The sequence below is a fragment of the Aotus nancymaae genome, unplaced genomic scaffold (genome assembly GCF_030222135.1).
Source record: "Aotus nancymaae isolate 86718 unplaced genomic scaffold, 86718_ANA_hifiasm-v0.15.2.pri h1tg000092l, whole genome shotgun sequence".
Taxonomy (NCBI): domain Eukaryota; kingdom Metazoa; phylum Chordata; class Mammalia; order Primates; family Aotidae; genus Aotus; species Aotus nancymaae.
Genome location: NW_026988507.1, coordinates 12,321,817 through 12,338,512, shown reverse-complemented (window position 1 = coordinate 12,338,512; position 16,696 = coordinate 12,321,817). Strand labels below are relative to the sequence as shown.

Genomic DNA, 16,696 nt, shown 5'->3' with positions numbered 1-16,696 from the left:
TGGCCTGTTGCTACTCTTACTGTTGTGTTTACTTGGATATTCATTTTTCTGAATTCATTTCTCTGAAATTTTTTTTCTTTCATCTAAAATGAATATCACAGGTTTTGATTTTTTTTTCTTTGTTCTTTACACCATCTCACAGCTCATTAGCAGGTGAATTAATATGGTTTTGTTTGTCACTAAAAGCTCAGTAAGAATTTTGGGCAAAGTAAAAACTGCACTGAAGGTCATCTTTTTCAATGTTGAAAGATAAGATGACAAGAATTTCAATGTTCAGTCTTTAATTTTTTTTTCCCAACTATTTCAGCTACCAAGAGCCTAAGAAGTAAACGAAGCAATGCTGATTTGCATTTACTTACCCACTTACACTCTGAAGGAATTGGTGAAATAGTAAAAGGAGAGGAGAGCAGGTTAGACTGATACTTACTGAGTACTGTTTGCTGTGCTAAGTACTATAGTAGCCATTGTTAGTAAAAAAAAAAACTACTGGCTGTAATGATCTCTGTCACAGCTTCCTTCTGGATGACCTCTACATATGTAGAGGAGGGATTGGTTTGGAAATAAGAAACCCAAGAGAAATAGTGTGAACCAAGCATACCTGTTAAGTGACAATTTTAAACATTCAAAACTCTGTGATTTCCCTACTTGCTCAATCCTCTTCCAATTCCTTCTTCCCCTGTCTGGTTCACATAATGGAGGAGGGAGAGTTAGTTTGTTAGGTAGAGATCTAGCTAAGGTAAGGGGAACTTAGGAATCACTCTAAGACTATAATTCAAAATATTATTTGACCTCCAACACAGGAATTGAGAGAGTAGGTAGATGAGGAAATCTCAGAGCAGCTAAGTTCAGTCTGAATAAAGATCACAGACAATTACTAATTTTAACTTAAAGTGTTACTTCTTTCCTTCTCTATTTGATAGGCAGCTCAGATTCATAATAGCCCAGTTGTAATTTTCTGTATACACTTGGGCCTACTCTTGTATTCTTCAATTCAGAAAATGGAATTGCCGCTCACTCCCAACTGGTGATGATGATGACCAGACTTCTGATTTGCATAGAAGGAGGTCCCTACTGAGAAGTCCAGTTCTGACTCCAGATCCTTTTAATACAACCCGATTTATCACTCTGGAAGATTTGGTGTCTTCTCTTTTTCCACTATGTTCAATTTGTTCGTTTTTCCTGATGAATACCCAGTGAGCATTTCAATCTCAGTCTAAGTTTTGAGTTCTTCAATTCTGAGAAATTCTACTAATTTGTTCCCTCAGTAATGTTCTACCTTCCATTTTGCTGTGTAGTCCCTTACTAGAATTCCTTTTTTTGTTGGATTTTTGACTACTAGGACTGAATCTCCAATTTTCACTTCTCTTCTATTTTCCATTTTTATCACCTTACTTCTTGTGCTCCAATTTTTGGGAGAATTCCTTTAATTTGTCCTCTGAGCTTTCTACTAAACTACTACAATTTCATCTTTTATAAAGATCTGCATATTTTTTGGCTTACTGATTTTTTTATTTCATGAATTTTTTTCTTATTACTCTGATCATATTAATTATGTATATTTAACACCTTTTCACCTTTGTTTCCGTCTTATCTTTTTTTTTTCTCTGAATAACTCTTTTTTTGTTGCTGTTGCTCTGTTCTTTATGTTGGAGGATTTAGGTATCTGCTGATCCCTGATCTCCATTTAAGAGCAGTGTAATATGTATTTGCAGGACCAAGTGCATCAGTAAGACATAGAACCCATGAGCATCACTGAAGGTCAATTCAGAACTGAGCTGTATTTTTAATTGGGACACCCCAAATATCAGCATCAACAGCTTTATTCTCTGGAGTGATTCAGTTCTTTTCAGAGGAGGACTATCCAGTCTCTCGCCAGGGATGCAAGGTAATAATTAAAATCTCCCTGCTTTTACTTAATCTTTCTTCAGTCTGTCACCTGACTGTCCTCTTTTGGGTCTGATGTCCAGGATCTAGAGCCTTTCAAGGTTAATATTTCTGGGCAAAACAAAAAACAACAACAAAAAACCTCTTATTTCCAATTTGGGGAGGAGTAATCATTGAGGATGTGTGGGTGATAAGAATTACATTGACCCCCAACCCTTGCCTTTTTGGCCTCTTGACCTACCCCTACCTTCTGCAGAATCCATGTGAGTTGTTTCCATCTCTGTTTCTTTCTGAGCCTCTTCGGGGTGAATGACTAACTTCTCATTGCTGTCTGCCTCTAGAGGTTTAAGCTCTCTCTGCTTAGCAAGTCAGTGACTGCTTCTTCACCAGCTTCCATCTTCTAAACCTAGTAACGTCTTTTGTCTTTTTGTCTTTTTATTCTTTTGGGTTTATAGCTCTTTATTGCTTTACTGTCCTTGCAGTGTCCTTTCAGAAGCAGGAACACAAGCACGGAAGTTCTTAATTTATCATGTTTAGCTGTTTAAAAAGGCAATTCTCATTGTGCCACTATTTAAAACTTTCCAAAGCCTTCCCATTGTGCTTTAGATTTATTGAATACCTTCAGTGTGGTCTGTAAAGCCCTACCTGATATGACCTCTGTCTATCTTCTTTATTGTTTTCTGAGTTGACTGTGGACTTTCTTTTCATTCTCAATTTCTCCTTAGTAGCACAAATCATAATTAAAGTCAAATAATTTGTTGTAAGCTCTAGAAGGAAGGGACCATTTCTTGCTTTGTCACTGTTCTGTTTCTAGTGCTTCACACTGTTCCAGCAGTAATAGTTATTCAATAAATATTTGTTGATGAGTAGATTAATATATGCTACTTCTTAACCCTATCTCTTTCTCTGTAGTAATCATCAGTAATAAGAGCCAATAGTTACTTATTTAGAAATATATAGTATATTAGCCAGGAAGGTGAATCGATAAAAGTGTGAAATGATAAAAGTATGGCCTTTATGTACCCCATTCACATTAGCAACCAATCCATGGTCCCAGTAGTTATACTATCTAAGAATCTAGCATGAACCTTGTCATATTCTTTTCCTCTCCCACATAGGTAAATAAGTATATGGATAGACACATGTATAGATGTTACTCTGTTATTATTTTCCAAAATGGTACAGTTCTTACCCAATTGTAACTAATGAAAATCTTTTCAGTTTAATTGATGCAGTTTTGATGAATTATTTTTTCTTGCTTTTTTGAGGTATAATTGACAAATTTAAAAGTACATATTCAAGGTGTATAATGTGATGATTTGATATAACCATATAATACAAAATGATTACCACAATCACTTTAAATAACATATCCATCATTACTCATAGTTACTATTTTGTGTGTGTAGGGTAAGTTAGTGAGGACGTTACAGATCTCCAAGAATACCTACCTGGGAGATATTGTGGGTTTGGTTCCAGACCACTTTAATAAAGTGAATATCGTTTTAAAGCCACAAAATATCATCAAAAAGTCACAGCATATTTTCGGTTTTCCAGTGCTTATCCAATTTATCTTTACACATCCTGTAGTCTATTAAGTGTACAATAGCACTATGTTTAACAGACAATGTACATGCCTTAATTAAAAAATACTTTATTGCCAAAAAATGCTAATGATCATCTGAGCCTTCAGCAAATTGTAGTCTTTTTCACTGGTGGAAGGTCTTGCGTCAATGTTGATGGTTGTTGACTGATCAAGGGTGGCTGTTGAAGGTTGGGCTGGCTGTGTCGATTTCTTACAACAGATAACAGTGAAGTTTGCTGCACCAGTCAACTCTTCCTTTCACAAAAGATTTTTTCTGTGCTTTTTGATAACATTTTATACACAGAAGAATTTTGTTCAAAATTGGAACCAATCCTTTTAAATCCTGTTGCTGCCTTATCAACTAAATTTATGGAATATTCCAAATCATTTGTTGTCATTTTAAGTGTTCCCTGCATGTCCATCAGGAATAGATTCCATCTCAAGAAATATGAAGTTTTCTTTGCTCATTTATAAGAAGCAGTTCTTCCTGTGTTCAGGTTTTATCATGAGATCGCAGTAATTCACATCTTCAGGCTCCACCTCTAATTTTAGTTCTCTTGTTATTTGTACCACATGGGCAGTTACTTCCTCCACAGAAGTCTTGAACCCCTTAAACTCATCCATGAGGGTTGGAATGAATTTCTTCCAAACTCCTGTTAATCTTTATATTTTGGGCACCTCCATGAATCATGAATCTTTTTAATGACATCTGGAATGGTGAATCTTTTCCAGAAGGCTTTATATTTACTTTGCACAGACCCATCAGAGGAATCACAATCTATGGCAGCTATGCCCTTATCAAAAGTATTTCTTAAATATTCATGTTCTTTGCAGCAACATGGATGCAGCTGGAGGCCATTATCCTAAGTGAGTTCATGCAGGGACAGAAGACCAAGTACTGCTTGTTCTCACTTTTAAGTGGGAGCTAAATATTGAGTACTCATGGATGTAAAGATGGCAACAATAGACAATGGACACTATTGTGGGTGGGGAAGGATGACGGAAAGGGTTGACAAATGAACGACTGGGTACTATGCTGAGTACCTGGGTGACGGGATCATTTGGACCCCAGACCTTGACATCACGCAATATACCCAGGTTACAAACCTGCATATGTACCCCCTGCATTTAAAATAAAAGTTGGAAAAAAGGACCTTGAGAGCCATGTACAGGAAATGCATCAAAATGGAATAAGAACAGAAGCCATGTATAAAAAACCCTAAACAACAACAACAAAAAGTATTTCTGAAATAAAAAAACTTTAAAATCAAAATTACTCCTTGAAACATGAGCAGCAGTCATGTAAACAACATTAATCTCTTTGTTCATCTCCATCAGAGCCCTTGGGTTTCTAGGTGCATTGTCAATGAACAGTAATATTTTGAAAGGAATCTTTTTTCTGAGCATTCAGTCTCAACAGTGGGTTTAAAATATTTAGGAAACCATGCTATGAACAGATGGACTGCCATTCAGGCTTTCTTGTTCCATTCAGAGAGCACAGGCAGAGCAGATCTGGTATCATTCTTAAGGGTCCCAAGAGTTTTGAAATGGTAAATGAGCACTGGCTTTCACTTAAAGTCACCAGCTGCACTAGCCCCTAAGAGGAGAGTCAGCCTATCCTTTGAAGCCAGGCACTGACTTCTCCTGTCTAGCTATGAAAGTCCTAGATGGCATATTCTTCTAATAGAAGACTGTTTCATCTACATTGAAAATCTGTTGTTTAGTGTAGCCGCCTTCATCTGTGATCTTAGCTAGATCTTTTGGCTAACTTGCTGTAGCTTCTACATCAGCACTTGTTGCTTCTCCTTGCACTTATATGTTATGGAGATGGTTTCTTTCCTTAAACCTCATGAACCAGTCTCTGCTAGCTTACAAGGTTTCTGCTGCCTCTCCCTCACCTCTCAGCTTTCATGGACCTGGAGCGAGTTAGGGTTTTGCTCTGGATTAGAGTTTTGTGTAAGGAAATGTTGTGGATGGTTTGATCTTCTATCCAGACCAGTAAAAGTTCATTGCAGCACAGTTTACAATAGCAAAGACCTGGAACCAACCCAAATGCCCATTGATGATAGACTGGACAGAGAAAATGTGGCACATATAAACCATGGAATATTATGCAGCCATCAAAAACAATGAGTTCGTGTCCTTTGTAGGTACATGGATGAACCTGGAAACCATCATTCTCGGCAAACTGACACAAGAGCACAAAATCAAACACCGCATGTTCTCACTCATAGGTGGGTGTTGATCAATGAGAACACATGGACACAGGGAGGGGAGCACTACACACTGGGGTCTGTTGGGGGGAAATAGGGGAGGGACAGTTGGGGGTGGGGAGCTGGGGAGAGATAGCATGGGGAGAAATGCCAGATATAGGTGAAGGGGAGGAAGGCAGCAAATCACACTGCCACGTATGCACCTATGCAACAATCTTGCACGTCCTTCACATGTACCCCAAAATCTAAAATGCAATAAAAAAAAATTGAAATAAAAAAAAAATTTACACACATGGTTAAAAAAAAAGTTTCTTCATATCAGCAATATGCTGTTTTCACTTTCTTATCATTTATATGTTCATTGGAGTAGCGCTTTTAATTTCCTTCAATGACTTTTTCTTTGTATTCATAACTTGGCTAACTGATTCAAGAGGCCTGGCTTTCAGACTATCTTGGCTTTAGACATGCCTTCCTCACTAAGCATAATCATTTCTAGCACTTTATTTAAAGTAGGAGATGTGGTCAGGTGCAGTGGCTCATACCTGTAATCCCAGCACTATGGGAGGCTGAGGCAGGTGGATCCCTTGAGCTCAGGAGTTCGATAGCAGTCTGGACAGCATGGTGAAACCCCGTCTCTACCAAAAATACAAACATTAGCTGGATGTGGTGATGCACTCCTGTAATCCCAGCTACTTAGGTGGCTGAGGCAGGAGAATCGCTTGAACCCAGGGGGCAGAGACTGCAGTGAACTGAGATCATGTCACTGCACTACAGCCTGGGTGACAGAGTGAGACCCTGTCTCAAATAAATAAATAAGTGAAAATATTAATAATAATAATAAAAACTAAAATTAAGTCAGAGATGTGTAGCTCTTCCTTTCACTTAAACACTTAAAGGCCGTTGTAGAGTTAGTAGTAGGCCTCATTTTAGCATCCTATCTCAGGGACTAAAGAGGCCGGATGAGAGGGAGAGAGATGGCAGAATGGCCAGTTGGTGGAGCAGTCAGAACACACACAGTATTTATCAATTATGTTGCTGTCTTTTATGGGTATGGTTTATTGTACTTCAAAACAATACAGTAATATCAAAGATCACTGTGTTAGGCCATTGTTGCATTGCTATAAAGAAATACCTAAGACTAGATAATTTATGAGAATAGAGATTTAATTGGCTCACGGTTCTGCAGGCTGTAGTGGAAGCATAATGCCAGCATCTGCTTCTGGGGATAGCTTAGGGAACTTTTACTTATGGCAGAAGCTGAAGCAGGAGCTTGCACATCACATGGTGAAAACGGGAGTAAGAGAGAGGAGATTGGGAATAGAGTTGCCACACACTTAAATATCCAGATCTCATATGAACTCAGAGAGAGCTCACTCATCACTGAGAGGATGGCCCACACCATTTACGGGGGATCTGTCCCCATGATCTAAATCCCTCCCATCAGGCCCCACCTCCAACACTGGGGATTGCATTTCAACATGAGATTGGGTCAGTATAAATATTTAAACTATCAACCACTGATCACAGATCATCATTAAAAAATAATAATAATAATGAAAATGTTTGAAATATTGCAAAACATTTTGAAAATGTGACAGACATGAAGTGAGCACATGCTGTTGGAAAAATGGTGCCAATAGACTTGTTTAAGGCAGGGTTGCCACAAATCTTCAACTTGTAAGCAGCACAATATGTGTGAAGTGTAATAAAATGAAGCACAATAAATGAGGTATGCCTGTCTTCTCTGCAAATTTCAAGTAAACAACATGGTATTATCAATGATAGTCACTATGCTATACATTAAATTTCCAGCATGTACAGCATGATAAATAATTATTTTTAATGACTAGAAACATTTCAAGATGATGATATACCATAATTTATTCAACTATGTCCCTACTGATGCAGAGTTTTTTTTTACTTTAGCTGTTTACCACAATGGATGTTGCAGTGAATTTCTTTGTAATATTTACTTAAATACTGATAATTTTATTTGCATTATCTGTATTTCCAAGGAAGGGAATTCTGCTATATGAAATTATATTTAAACTCACATTTCTACCAGAAACATATAACAGTATTCTTTTTTTGCACCCCCTGCTTACAAAAATGATGTTAGACTTTTAAATTCCTGCCATTATTTTGAGTGCATTATTTTCAAAGACTGCCCTAGAAGTAATATTATATGTGAACACTTATGGAAATTTTATTTATATAATGTATTTATCTATCAATGAAGTTAAAATTAAAATGTAAAATACATTTATTTTTAATTAAAAAACAAGGAATACAAGACTAACCATTGCTTCTTTTTTAAACTTGTGATCTCAAACCTTAGCGTGTGTTAAGAATCATTTAGAATGGTTGTTAAAACATAACTTGCTAGGCCCCACTCCTGGAGTTTCTAAATCAGTTGATTTGAGGTGGGGACTGAGAATTTGCATTTCTAAAAATTTCCCATGTGATACAGATACTGTTGGTACAGGGAATACACTTTGAGAACCACTCTTTTATATGGGCTCTTTAGACCAAAAAGTATCCATAAGAATTTAAATAGTATACTTACTTACTTCTGGTAATATCTGTAATATCTGGTCAACTCAAAATAAGCAATCTAAAATAACAAAAGATTGAGAGCATTAATTGAAATTAGGTAAAAAACAAACCCATAGTTCTGTTTTAAGTTCCATCGTTTGCCAGCTGTGTAATGCATTACTCAAACTCTTTGAACTTAGCTTTTCTTTTTTACTTTTAGAATAATAATCATGTTTTACTTTTGTCAAAGGATTGCCCTGATGCTCAAAAGAGGCAGTGAATGGGAAAGTACTAAAAAACACTATGCAAATACAAATTATAATCATCACTCTGTAGATTAGGCTTATATGATATATAAATCAGTAATAACTCAGCCTTTTTACTCCGTGTCAAAGTTTTCTCAAATTGATATGTAATTCATAAGTAGAACAGTTGGGGCCCCTAAAAGTCTTAAGAAGTAGCAAAATACCTTTCTCAAGAGGCCCCAAGTGATGAATTACCTCATGTAGCATATCATTAGCCTCCGTAAAATTCCTATTTACACCACATTCTTCCCCAATTTTCATTCATAGAGGACGTTCCAATCATCGTAAATCGTATTAGAATATTCTATTATCTCTATAGCAGTGGCCTCTCTCTCAAATTATCTTGCTGGTTTGTTTACCATCTTTCTTTCCCATACTAGATTACAAATTCCCTGACAGCCAGATCTGACTTTTTTTTACCACTGCATCCCAGAACTGAGAATAATTATGGGCACAGAGCAGGAATGAAATGACAATTTAGCATTTTAGTAACCATATGAAGCCCTATAATAGCTTATGAGTAGAATTTATCTGGGACTGACAAGTTTGAATTAAGGGCTTAGAATGTACTATGTCAATTTCTAAACACTAAAATCACATAAACATTACTGGTTATTTTGAGAAGTTCAGTAAAGAGGATATATACATTAAAATGATTTGGAAATCAGTAGAATTACAGTTCATTCATTAAACAGAGTTACATAATTAATACATGATAATATAAATAGTATGTAAGTTCTCAGGAAATTTTTATTCTCAGCTTCTCTCTTGGCAGAAAGCTGGCCCAGAGAATTTCAATTTAATTTGTTGAGTAAGTTTTGTGCAGTAGCATTTGTAATATTTTTAATTGTAAATATTAAAGAGTAAGTGCTAGAATATGGAGTGTGAAAGTAAAATATATTGTTTTTCTGCATAGTTGATTTTATGGACTCACCAACAATTTAAAAATGCTGCCTTTACACAAATTTTTTTTGGAGTGCTTCTTTTGGGATCAACTTCAAAGCCAATTCACATGCTACAAAAACACACAAACACATGAAAAACAAAAAAATCCAGAGAGCTTAAAAATGATACCAGTTTTTAAACCTAAATTGTAATTGTATACATCGATTAAATATTTTATTTGCTAGTCTTGAATTCTGGCTGTTAAATCTTTATTTTAAAAACAAAGGGATTCATGATAAAAGTACTAAACAAACCAGGAATAAAAAGGAACTTTCTCAACTTCATGAAGGGCATTCACACAAAATAAAAAACAAATACTCACCACCCCTCCCACACAAAAAAACAAAAATTCCAGCTAACCTCATATTTAATGGTGAAAGATGGGAAGGTTTGCCCCAAAGATCAGGAAAAGACAAGAATGTATACTCATGCCTCTTCAATTTTACTGGAGGTTAAAAATGTCAATTTTACTGGAGGTTCTAGGCAGGGCAATTAGGCAAAAATAATGAAACAAAAAGCAACTAGTTTGGAAGGGAAGAAGTAAAACTATCTCTATTTTCAGAGGACATTATCTTATATATAAAAAAAATCTAAAGGAATCCATATTAAAACTATGAAACTAATAAATGAGTTTAACAGAGTTGCAGGATTCAAGATCAATATAGAAATATTGTTGCTGTACAATAATAATAAGCAATCCAAAATGAAATTAAGAAAGCAATTTCATTTATAAAAGCATTCAAATATTAAAATACTTAAGGATAAAGTTAACAAAAGAAATGCAAGATTTGAGCCCTGAAGACTACAACCATCGCTGAAAGAAATTTTAAAAGATCTTAATACACGAGAGAGATGTTCATGAATCAAAGACTTATTATTGTTAAGAAGGAAAAGTCCCAAGTTGAGATACAGATTTAATGCCATCTATATGAAAATCCTAGCTGCTGTTTTGTGAAAATTAATTGAATGATCCTAAAATTTAGATGGAACTGTAAAGCACCAGAATAACTAAAACAATGTATAAAGAGAGAAGAAATTTGAAGAACTCTTACTTCCAATCAAATTTACTATAAAGCTCTAAAGTAATGCAGACAGTGAGGTACTAGGATATGCATAGATATACAGATCAATGAAATGATAGTCCAGAAAAAAAACTCTTTTATTTATGGGCAGTTGACTTTTCAATAAGGTTACAAACACAATTCAGTAGGGGAAAAATCATTTTTTCAACAAATGGTGCTGAGAAAACTGGTATGCACATGCAAAAGGATGAAAGTGTACCTCTTCCTCACACCATACATAAAAATTAATTCAAAAGAGATTATAGAGCTAAATGTAAAACTGAAATTATAAACCTTTTTCAGAAAAACAGGAAAAAATTTTCATGACCTTCAGTTAGACAGTAATTTCTTAGGTATGACACCAAAAGCTCAATAGACAAAATTTTTAAAAATAAATAATTTGAACTTAATAAAAATTAAATTTTCTTTTTTTTTTACTTCAAAAATCCATCAGGAACACAATAAGCTAAACGATAGGTTTGGAGAAAATATTGCAAAACACTTATATAATGAGGGACTTTTATCTAGAAAATGTAAAGAATGCTTACAACTCAACAACAAAAAGATAGGTAACTCAATTTAAAAAAAGGGTAAAGGATTTGAATAGATATTTCCGCAAAGAAGATATACAAATGGTCACAAAGTGCATTAAGAGATTCAACATCATTACCCATTAGAGAAATGCAAATTAAAACCATAGTAACATATTACTTCATATCAACTAAGATAGCTATTATTAAAAGACAGATATAATACATGTCAGAGAAAGAGTGGAGAAATTAGAACTCATGCATTTCTGTTAGAAATATAAATGGTACAATGACGTTGGAAAACTAGTTAGAACTTCCTATCAGTTATCTACTAATTCACTTCTTAGTATTTATCCAGGAGAATTGGAAACATATTTTCACCCACAAAAAATTGTACATTAATATTCATAGCAGTATTATTCCTAGTTTGCAATAAGTGGTAATATCCATCAGCCAATTAATGGATAAACAAAATGTGATATATTCTGTACTATATAATTATTATTTGGCAATAAAAAAAGAATACTGATACAAGCTACAACATAGATGAATTCCGAAAATATTGTGTTAAGTGAAAGAAGCCAGTCACAAGAGAGCACATACTTCGAGTCACTATTTAAACAAAGTCTCCAGGGTACTGAAATTCTTAGAGATGGAAAGTAGATTAGTAGCTTTCAGGATCTGGGAGAGGAGCAGGAAGAACTGGGGAATAGGGAGTGGCTACTGATAGAAAGATTTTTTTTTTTGGTGATGAAATGTTTCAAAGTTAGTAGTGATGTTTATGCAATTCCGTGAATACACTAAAAGCCACTGAATTATACACTTTCAAAAATTGCATATTAAATATGAATAATATCTCAATAAAGCTGTTATCTTAAAAAAACAACAAATGCTTATTTATCACCACACAGCATTTAATTTTGAATGCCTTATATATTTAAAATTAATTCTAAAATAAAAATTTTTAGACCATTTTTAATGTAAAAACTGAAACCATAACACAGGATAAAAATGTACTGAAAAACATCAGTGAACTGAGGTCATACTGAGCCAGTGCCTGGGCCGGGAACCCAGTGGCAGCCCCTCAGCTTCACCCACTGCCATCCCACCATGGGCCCCCACAAAGTGAACGAGCTTCTGGCCTTCGTGAAAATGTGTGATCAGGATCCAAGTATTCTGCACATGAGAAAATGAGCTTCCTGAGGGAGTGGATGTAGAGCATGTGGGGTAAAGTGTCATCTGCTACTCAGAAAGCTCAGTAAGAAGAAAATATCAAGGAAGAAAAAAACAGATAATAAGAAGGCATAGGAAGACCTGAAGACAGATAAACCATCAAGTGAGGAAAGTGCTCTAGGAACTGATAATGAAGGTGTTATTGAACTAGACATTGATGCCCCTCAAGAAATGGGAAATGAAAATGCAAAGATAGCAGAGGAGATGATGGATCAGGCAAATGATAAGAAAGTAGCAGCACTGAAGCATTAAATGAAGATGAATTGCAGAAAGCCATTGACTTCTTCACAGATGCCATCAAGCTGAATCCTCCCTTGGCCATTCTGTATACCAAGAGGGCCAGCGTCTTTGTTAAATTACAGAAGCCAAATGCTGCCATTTGAGACTGTGACAGAGACATTGAAATAAATCCTGATTCAGCTCAGCCTTACAAGTCATGAGAGAAACCACACAGACTTTTTAGGCCATTGGAACAAAGCAACCCATGATCTTGCTTGCCCCTTGCCTGTAAACTGGATTATGATGAAGACGCTAGAGCAATGCTAGAAGAAGTTCAACCTAGGGCATGGAAAATTGCAGAACATCAGAAACAGTATGAGAAAATGTGAAGAGCGGGAGATCAAAGAAAGAATAGAAAGAGTTAAGAAGGCTCAAGAAGAGCAAGAGAAAGCCCAAATAGAGGAATAAGCCAGATGGTAGTCAGGAGCTCAGTATGGCCCTTATCCTGGAATGCCTGATAATTTTCACGGAAGAATGCCAAGCATGGGAGGGGGGCATGCCTCAAATGGCAGGAATGCCTGTACTTAATGAAATTCTTAGTGATCCAGAGGTTCTGGCAGCCAAGCAGGATCCAAAAATTATGGTGGCCTTCTAGCATGTAGCCCAGAACCCAGAAAATATGTTAAAATATCAGAGCAACCTAAAGGTTGTGAATTTTGTCAGTAAATTATCAGCCAAATTTGGAGGTTGAGCATAATGCCCTCCTGATAAATAAAGCCCTTGCTGAAGGAAAAGCAACCTAGATCACCTAGGATGCTTTGGATGGATGTCACAATAATACAAACCAGTATACTTTGACCTCATCAAGAGAGTTGTGTTACTTTGATAATCACTACCCCTCTAACCAAAATGCAGCTGAAGCATTTTACAGTGGTTTGCCATTAGGGTATTCATTCAGATAATGTTTTCCTCCTAGGAATTACAAACTTTAAACACTTTTTAAACTGTAAAAATATTTAAAACAAAATAAATGAACTGAGAAAAATTTGTGTGGAATATATACCAAAAAGGAGGTGAGTAACAATAATATCTCAATAATAAAAGATTTCAAAAAATTAAAACAAAAGTCAAATTTTACTAATGAAATAGGCAACATGAATTTAAAAAAAATGTACCCATGACAAATTAACACATAAAATAACCTCACTAATAGTCAAGTAGCTGCAAAATTTAACAATGTAATCAGCTTTTTTGAAAAAATTTTAAGAGCTAATGTAGGCAAGAATTTGGGGGAAAACTGGGTAGTTGTGTACACTGTTGGCAAAAAAATAAGTGGATGTTGTATTTCTCTAAATTACTCAATAGTATTAAATTTTTGCATGCCTTACTTGGAAGTATACTTCTAACAATGTATCCTAAAGAAAATATCATGAGTGGATTAACTGATTTAGTGAGAAAAATATTTATTCGAACACTGTTTATAATACTAAAAATGTTAGAACAATTTACATTTCCAAAATGAGGGATTTATTAGATCACTTGTGGCATAATGGCAAAATTGAACACCATTCAGCTATTCAATAAAGAGCTACTGGTGAAAGGAATCTGAGATAATGGAAACAGGAAACACCAGGAATCTGTCTCCCTACCTCGACAACAAGTGCATTAGCAGAATGGATCTGATGTAAATATTTTGGAATTCTGGAGTCTACTGAAGGCTTGTAACTTGCAGGAGTGGTTTGGACAGTAAATTGCAGTTAATTTAGGTCAGGTTTAGCTCTTACCACAATAGAATCTGTCTCCCACCCCAACCCCATGGCAGGCAGCTTGCATGTGTGCCTGGAACAACCTGCCCACAGTTTGCAGTAGCCAAATTGGGCAAAAAAGTATCCTGTCTTCCAAATATCAGAATCTGTGTTCTCATTACCAGTTGCTATTTCTGATTACAGAGGTGCAAACAGAGGCAGGGTAGGGGATGAGGAGGCATTGTTGCATCTCTTCCAATTGTTGCTAGCCCTCCCTCTGTGATTGAGATGACTTCCAGGTGATTTAAAGGGCCAGTGATTCCTGCCAAATCTATTCTTCTCCTTTTCCCCTCTTGGAAAACAGACATTAACAACTAGGACCTTAAAAAGCAATTGCATATATGGGGAAAATTAGCAAGTGACCATGCACGTCTAAGGAAAGGTGTGGGTCAGAAAATACATGAGAAAACCTAAAGTTTACACCACAGGCTGATCTTTGGCACAGAGACAGGTTACAACAACAACAAGAACAACAAAAGCTATAATAAAAAAAACCTGAAAGCCCTGGGAAGGGAAGATTTGATTTCCAGAGATAGCCATATTATTAGATTAAAATGTCTAGTTTTCAACAAAAAAATCAGAAGACATATAAAGAAATTGGCAAGTATGATCCAGTCAAAAGAAAAAAATAAATCAACAGAAATTGTCACTGAAAAAAACCTGATAGTAGATCTACTAAACAAAGATCCTAAAACAGCTGCTTTAAAGATGCTGAAGAAACTAAAGGAAGATGTGGAGAAAGTCAAGAAAATAATGTGTGGAAAAAAAATGGAAATACCAATAAGATGGAAAATGTAAAAGAAAACCAAAGAGAATTTCTGGAGCTGAAATCATAATAATTGAAATGAAAAAAAATCACAACAGGGATTCAGAGAGATTTGAACAGAAAGAAGAAACAATCAATAAAGCTGAAGATAGGACAATGGCAACTATTGAGTCTGAGGAGCAGAAAGAAGAAAGACTGAATGAAAGTGAAAAGAGCCTGTAGGACATGTGGGACAGTATCAACCAACACATACATTGAAAGTGTCCCAGAAGAAGAAGAGACAGAAAGAGAAAAAGATAATTTTTGAAGGAATAATAACTGAAATATTCCCAAATTTGATGAAAGACATTAAAATAGTTATTTAAGAAGCTCAGTGAATTTCAAGTAAAATGAACTAAAAAAAGACTCACACTGAGGCACATTATAATAAAATTTTTCAAAGACAAAAACTAAGAGAATCTTGAAAGCAGCAAGAGGGAAAGAACTTGTCACATAGAAGAAATCCTCAATAAGACTATTAGCTGATTTATCAGAAAATTTGGAGCCCAAAGGTCAATATATTTAAGTTGCTGAAAGAAAATAAAAGCCTGTCAACCAGGAATTCTATATCTGGCAAAACTTTCTTTCAAAAGTGAGGGAGAAATTAAAATAGTCTCAGAAAACAAAAGCCAAGGGAATTCCTTACCAGTAGGCTTTCCCTGAAAAAAATACTCAAGGAAGTCCTGCAAGATAAAATGAAAGGACACTAGTCAGTAACTCAAGGCTGTATAAAGAAATAAAAATCTCAATAAAGGTAAGAATGTGGGCAATTATAAAAACTAGTAGTATTAAAACAATGTTTTGTAACTGTACTTTTAGTTTTCTACAGAATTTAAGAGACCTTTAAAAAGTAGTCTAAAGGTTACCATTATTGAAACTTTGCTTTGTAAATCCAAATTTTGTTTTCTACATGATTTAAGAGACTAATAAATATTAGTTTATGTTTTGGAACATTATAAGGAGAACTGTAAAAAGAGTAGAGTTTTTATATGTTACTTAAGTTAACCTGTTATAAATGCCAATTAGAGTATTATAACTTTAGGATGTTAACATAAATGACAATCACAAAGAAAATAGCTATAGAATGTATACAAAAGGAAATGAGAAATTTTTTTTCTCCTTGTAGAAAAAAATTTCTACAATGAGAAATTCCACTACAAAAATTAAACATAGACGACAGTAATACAGGAAATGAAAGACAAAATCTTATAAGCCATATAGAAAACAAATAGTAAAATGACAAGTAAGTCTACCCTTATAAGTAATTATCTTAAATGTAAATGGAATGAACTTGCCAATCAAATGACAGCCATTGGATGAACAGATTGAAAAAACATGGCCGAAGTATATGCTGTCCACAAGAGACTCACTTTAGATCAAAGATACAAATAGACTGAAAGTGGATTGAAGGAAAAAGATATTTCATGCAAATAGTAATCAAAAGAAAGCAGGGGGATTATATCAGACAAAATAGACTTTAAATCAAAATGAACTTTAATCTTCTTAAAGACAAGAAGGACACTTTATATTCATAAAAGGTTTAATACAAGTAGGAAGATACAGCAGTTAAAACATT

At 35.1% G+C, this 16,696-nt stretch overlaps 1 pseudogene; it reads left to right on the top strand.

Annotated features, from left to right (window-relative positions):
- The first annotated feature begins 12,168 nt into the window (after positions 1-12,168).
- On the top strand, positions 12,169-13,261 carry LOC105705472 (hsc70-interacting protein-like; annotated as a pseudogene).
- Positions 13,262-16,696: the final 3,435 nt, after the last annotated feature.